Genomic DNA, 7,400 nt, shown 5'->3' with positions numbered 1-7,400 from the left:
AGCCCTCTTCCCTAAAGAAATAAACATTAATAGAACAGTATGTATATTCTTTACTAGCTGGCTATATGTTATCTTTTTTAATTTTTGTCTTTCTTCTTTTTCATAAAACTATTGAGTAGAGAGGTAATAAAGCATATCATCTCTGCAATGAAGTATAAAATATTTCAGTATTCTGAGGCAGTTTTCTGAAAACCATGGATTTAATCATTGCTATTGGGGATGTAGGCTTATATTAATGCATACATGTGATACACCTACAAGACTTGCGCAAATATTCCTCACTCACCCAGACATTTAATGGGGTTAATAAGCAAAGACTGCCCGCATGACTAAGGACCATTTGCAAGATCAGATGCATAAACTAATCTCTGGTAATAAGCTCCCCTCCCCACCTTTTGACAATATCTACCTCTGAATATTAGTGACTAGTAATAAAACAAAGTTTTCTAGCTATAACGTTGTTAACATGTTTGAAGGAAGAGGAAGAGAGGGATTTATAACAACATCAAGCAGAGTTTTAGAGTATGTATAGAGTGCAAATGCAAATGAAGATCTTTCTAAAGGCACATCTCTCAATTTGCAACATCACCTCATGAATTTGCCATGTAACAAACACTGCTGATGAAAATGAGATTGCTGAAGCTCATAAGTCTCCTATTTATGTTTTAACCAGAAACCAGCAATCAATATTTTTAAAAATTCCCAGCAGCCATAGTTACAAAGATGTATTTGTAGCATGGCTAGCTGCTCCATAATTTAATGCTGAAGCAAGCTTACGGGGGAGATCATGAGCCCAGTTTCCAAAGGTCTCTTCCCAACTACCACCCCAAAATTCCTTTCCTTGAAGTTCCAAAGTTTCAAATTCTACATACCTAAAATGACACACCTACAATAGTTTTCCTGTAACATCAGAAGTATTTAATTTTAAATTTCTAATTTTAAGATACCTTCCTCTGGTCTGTTCTACATTTACAAGACTTCAGTCTTGCATGTGGCTTCCTGGGTGCAGCCTTAACGTCATTCAGACAAGGCCTAGGGGCTAGGCAGAGTTGGAATACAGAGGAAGGGCAGTGAAAGAAGCTTAGGAACAACCCTGAGAGGAGTGACACTGATCTCCAGAGGACCATAGAGCAGTATCGCTGGACCTGGACAGATGGCACATTTACATCGGTGCAACTTGCATCAGTTTTGCACAGCCATGTAAATTACACCAGGATTCGAAGCAGAGAAACAAGTGGCAATCCCAGGAGAACTGCACACAATGTGTGCGATTCCAGCATGCTGTCACTCTTTGGTAGAAGGAGGGAGTTTGCCTTGAGCAAACTACTCCCCTGGAATAGGCTGTAGACATACCATGGGCACTGGCCTAGTTTTATCCAAAATTCTTTAAACAGTATTTCGGTGTCAGATGAAGCCAAGTTACTCTTCCATAGGGGCTTATGCATTCTGTCCACTCCCTTCCTATATGGAGGTAAAGTTGATTGCAGTGGTATAAATGTATTGTCTGACTAGAGCCCCACAGCCTTATAGCACCCAACTCTGTAACCACATACCTGCCAGACATCTGTACGACCTTCGCTAGGATTTCACAGGGTATAAAAGCAGAGCAGACAGGGTCGTGCTGTACATGGACAAAATCTCATTAGAAGACAAATGATTTCATATGATTTTAAAAGGGATTTAGTACTAAGAAAAAACCCTTAAAATTCTCCTTCTTAAAGTGGAATGATTTATATCCTATGAGCTCTGTGCAAATGTATCTTACCCCTTTGCTACATGTCTGACAAGACTGTTGTCTAATAATCATTTTGTTCCTCCTCCTCTAGTGTCCAATCCTGCAGTCTCCATGCAGACAAATCTCCTATGGGATTCAGTAAGAGTTTGCCTGCATACGGATTGCAGGATCTAGCCCAGAGTAAACACTCCTTGTCTAAATTTGTGGCATAATAAATATTTCCATGGAAACAAGACTAGCATAAACATAGGATTATGGGTTCTGCAGAGGATCAAGGATATGGATAACTAAATTATAAAGAAAACTAAAATGAAGCCTTAAATGTGTTCCATAGACATGATAATACTAGCAAAGAAAAAGAAAATTCTATTGATTTATTAGTACAGCATTTTGTTCAGACACTTTTTTTTTCAAAGTACTTTCTCCTATAAAAACTCCCTTTATTTAGAAGGAGTAACTATATTTGGCATGAAAAGTGAAGCAGAGAGCCCAGTCCCACAACTACATATATCCTATACAAATTCAACCCTGCCAGCAGATCTGACCTTGGCTCTCCCATAGCCATCTCTACTCTGCCAGTGATTGCAGCCTCTGTCCTTTTATCTAGCTCTCAAACAACTTTCTCCATGCCACCCTCTGCACATTAAGGGTAAAAGTTTGACCCCCTTGAAGTCAATAAAGGCTTCATTGATTTCTCCCAGAGTCTCTCTCCCAGTATTAGTTAACTAAACAATACCCTCTCCTTAGTCAATTAAAAAATACACAGACACACAAAACTCAGTTCTCTTACAAAAAGATCCAATCCATTTCTTTTAAATACTTGGCCCTCTGAGGTATGTACAAACATACAGTAAGTGTACAGTCTCAATGCCAAAAAAAGCCTTGTCCATCTTCCCTTCAGTTTGTTAGCTTCATTTGTGGCTTGACATCAAAAATTAGATTGGAAGTGAGAACTAGAGATGAAATTAGGAACATAGGACTGGAAGTGACCTCCTGGGTCATTCAGTCCAGCCCCCAGTAATCACAAGCAACCATGTAATAAGTGTTTTTTCTGACATCAGCCAGCCTCCATCAATTTACACCAGTAATGAATTCGACACTAGGTCATTCTGTGTCCAGAAGGATGCTGGAGCTGTAAAAATAAAAAACAACGCCCCCCACTAACTTCCCACTCCTTCCCTGCCCCTCCCCCCCAAACAACCCAGCCCTTTCTCAGGCAAATTCAAAGTAATTCCAGTATTATAGTCTTGCTAGTTAGAAGACACCTGGTCAAGAGCAGCGGGAATGAATAAAATGAGACATTTGTCAAATTGTATCTAAGAGAGATGGAAAATAGTCAGGTTTTTTTCAAGTTCACCTAAAATGAGATTTTGATGTACAGTATTAAGCAGTGTTAAGAATCATGTAATTCTCCCTACATGCACATAAGTTATCCTGTAACTGCTATACAGTAATACATGTCCACATTTGGATGAGTGGAAGCAGAGATCCATCATTATACAGTTACAGATATAACATAAACCTATGTGGGTTACTTGAGTAATTCGGATTACCTGTATATACACTGCCTGGGGGACAATAGCTGTACATCCTCAGTATGCTGATGATGCCATAGTGTGTGCTCACTCAGAAGTAGACCTTCAAGCAATCATTGACATCTTTCCCAAGGCATACAAGAAAATGAGACTAATGGTTAACATTCAGAAGTCCTCCACCAACAAGTTCCTAATGAACAGACCCCAGCTCCAGTAATCCAGATCCACGGTGAGACTCTGGAGAACACCGAGTATTTCCTGTACCTCGGAAGCCATCTCTCACAGAAGGCTGACATCAACGAAGACATCCAAAATTGCCTTAAATGTGCAAATGCAGCCTTTGGATGCCTGAAGAAATGGGTGTTTGAAGATTGTGACATCAGATCCGAAACCAGATCTCATGGTTTATCAAGCAGTTATGAACCCCATCTTGCTGTATGGAGCTGAGTCATGGAAAACATACAGGAGACATCTGAAGTTGTTGGAGAAGCACCATTAACAGTGTCTACAGAAGATCCTCAGAATCCAGTGGGAAGACAGGCACACCAACATTAGCATCCTCCTGCAAGCAAACACCATGAGTATTGAGGTGATGATGACCCAACATCAACTTTGCTGGGCCAGCCACATCATCCAGATGTCCAAATCCAGACTCCTGAAGCAAGTTTTATTTCCCAGCTCAGCCAAGGTGTACGCTCCAGAAGAGGGCAGAGAAAACACTTCAAGAATGTTCTCAAGGCCAATTTAAAAAAATACACCATTGATGTTAACTCATGGGAGACTATAGCCCAGGACTGCCCAAAAGGAGGCAAAGTCTGTTGTAAGGATCTCAGTACTTTGAAACCTCACATCAACAACAGGAGATGGAAAAGCGGCAGTGGCAGAAACAGCGTATCATGGAGCAACTCAAGAATCCAGCATCACCCCCCACCCTACACGCATAGAAATACAGGACAGATATTACTGCAGCTCAGACAATCCTGGATAGGCCTCATCAGCCATCTTTGGACACGTAGTTAAGACAATCATCATCAACTGCGAGGGGTTGCCAAAGAGGAAGATATAGATTGCCTTGACCTAAGAATTTGGGTTCTGGAAATGTGTACGTGTTCAGAATTTCAAGAAGGAGTTTGGTTCTGTGAATTTGGAGTCCTCTCCAGATCTAGATATAATTAAATAAGTAAAGTTAAAATAAGTTAAATAAAAGTTAAATTAATATATTTAAATAAATTAAATTAATATACTTAAAATTGCAGTGAGACAAAGGATGGTTCATGGCCCACTCAAAGGCATTTTGCAGTGGCCCTGTCCCCTGGCACTGATTGGCCCCGACGCGGCAGAAGGGATGAGGGGGTAGTTGCTATATTGACTGCTGGCTCTCCTTCATGCTGCCACACCTCTCAGCGTTGACTGGCAGAGAGGCCCCAGAGATAAGAGAAGGGTCAATTGAGTAGCTGCTATCTTGTCTGCTGCCCTTTATCCCACCCCACCAGCTGATGCCTTCTCCTCTCAGCAGTGAGGACCTCTGGCTCTCATTGGTGAGCCAGCATTTTATTTTTATTAAATTTTTGTTGTTGTTTTCACGAATTTTGCAGAAAATCCTGGATTTTGTGTTTTTCCAAAAATCTACAAAACCATGGATTAAGTAGGTCTCTAAATAGAATAGTGTGGTTCCCTGTTGCTATATATCTCATATAAGTCAATGTGACAGGGTGGTCTAGCCCTTCAAGTAGAGCAGACAGCCTTGGCATAGGAACAATAATCTGGCTGTTAAGAGCCCAAACCAATTTGAGCTAGGAAACCCAGAGAAGGTTGTTTTGAGGAAGGACCTGAGTTATGGGCCCTCTCCTGCCACCTGGAAAAATGCCAAAGGTTTCATTTTCTTTGTTGCTTTGGACAAGGATTATTGTTTGCATAGAGAGCTAGCTGAGGAGTCCCCAAGGGAGTAAAGCCAGCCAACAAAGCCATAGGCCCTCAAGACTGCTTATGGGCTATTCTTTGGACTGACTGATGGACTCCTAAGTGGCCAAAGCCCACCTACACAGGAGCTGGCACACCAACCCACTTATAGCCATTTACAGCAATGCTAAATTAATTCAAAATACTGCTAGATGAGCATGCTAGTGTTTTATGCTCACGTGGCCCTCCTGGAAAGACTACTCAGGGAGCAGAGCAATACAGACTAAGAAAGTAAAGCCCCGAGACTCATTTGGCTTGCACCTTGGTAAAGCAGGAGTCATTCCAATGAAGCCAGAAGGTTACAGTAAAGCCAGTGAGAGGAGAAGCAGCGGCTGATTTCCTACTGATCATTAAAGCATCAGTCCTAACTAAGATGCTATTCCACATTATCTATGTATCTTGTTTTGGTATTCAGTGATGTTCCTGACAATTCACTGTTTTACATGAGTAGCGGTGAAAAATCCCTTGCTGACCTATGCATTGATCAACTTTCTCTTTCATAAATGTAGGTTGGCAGGTTGAGGACTAGGATTTAAGTCATTTGATTGCTGGTTAACTCATTAGATTTCCTAGTGAAGGCAAGTTCTTGATACAGGCTTCATGAAAATGCTGATCCACTGTTCCTCAGCTTTATTTTGGGCTGAGCTTTAATTAACTATGTTTTAACATGGTATAGCCCCTATTATCAGTGGGGGAGGGGTGGAGTTTAGACACAATCTAAATTTTGTTGCAGAAGGTAAAAAAAAAATGGTGAGGGGGCTGGCATATGAAGAAACATGACATATGAAGAAAGACTGAGGGAAGTAGGCTTACTTAGTCTAGAGAAGAGGAGACTGAGAGGAGATTTAATAGCAGCCTGCAACTACCCAAAGGGGGTTCCAAAAGATGATGGAGCTGAGCTGCTCTCAGTGGTGGCAGATGGCAGAACAAGCAGCAATGGTCTCAAGTGGCAAAAAGGGAAGTTAGGGAGGTTAGATATTAGGAAAAAAATTCTCACTAGAAGGAACAATTAGAAAGAAGATATTAAGAAAAAAATCTCACTGGAACAGGTTATCCAGAGAGGTGGTGGACTCTCCATCCTTGGAAGTTTTCAAGACCTGACTAGACAAAGCCTTGGCTGGGATGATCTAGTTGGGGATGGTCCTGCTTTGAGCAGGGGGGTGGACTAGATGACCTGCTGAGATCCCTTCCAACTCTAATTTTCTATGATTCAATGATCTTATCACAGTTCAACTTGATCCTGAATACAGCTCCTCAAAGATTTTGTTCTCTAATCTACTCTGTTTCCTGTGAGCATAAGTAGAGAAAAAGCTTCCAGGCCCCCTTTAAGGGCCACTACCATTCTATGCAACCCTCCCCCACAACAGAAGGATTCCTTCATCACTCCCAAATTGCAAAGGTCTCACGGTTTCTAGGTTGGCAGATTTGTTATTCCTCTATTAAAACTTCTCCATAAGGTTTTAGGGTCATATAAAGGACCTGGTGACACCTTTCACAAGTTCACCAAAGTTGAGACCCTATGCAGAAAGCCCACATATGGACACGAACTTGTGAATTATATAAAACCGCAATGTGGTGCTGAGCATCAGGATTGTTGGCTTTTTTCTGACTAAGAGCAAATTGCCCCAGTATTCAGGTGCATCTCTTACTGAAGGCAATAGTTAACTACAAATATGTGTAACATTAGGTTCTATATTTCAATCATTCCAGTGAAAAATAGACCAATTTACTGATCCTTTTTTTAACCAGGATACTGCTTATGATTTTTTTTATGAACAAATTCGTGAGTTCACCCTCCATACAGCAGAATTTCTCCCCATTTTTATAAAAGGAAACTGATATTGCTATTTCATAAGACTTTAAATTATAGAAGAAACCTCTTTCACTTCAAAGTTTAACAAATCCATATTATACTTTGAACAAGACCCTTGGATTTTTATAGCATCCCTTCACATTTATGTTGTCAGATACAGTGTGGCATTAGGCTTAAAAGCCAGATAACAGTGCTGATCTGAAGATAGCATACCAAACAAGAAAAACAATTAAATTCTGTATGTTTACAAGTGGAAGTCTGCTGTAAATAACCATGTCAAGTAGGTTTTGCTGTGGGGAGTTGGGATCAGAATATTGATAGCAACTGACTGTGAAAAGGGCGGGGGGGGGAAATCAGG

The sequence above is a fragment of the Alligator sinensis genome, unplaced genomic scaffold (genome assembly GCF_000455745.1).
Source record: "Alligator sinensis unplaced genomic scaffold, ASM45574v1 scaffold349_1, whole genome shotgun sequence".
Taxonomy (NCBI): Eukaryota; Metazoa; Chordata; order Crocodylia; family Alligatoridae; genus Alligator; species Alligator sinensis.
The sequence above is the reverse complement of the archived record's forward strand: the minus strand, read 5'-3'. Positions refer to the sequence as shown.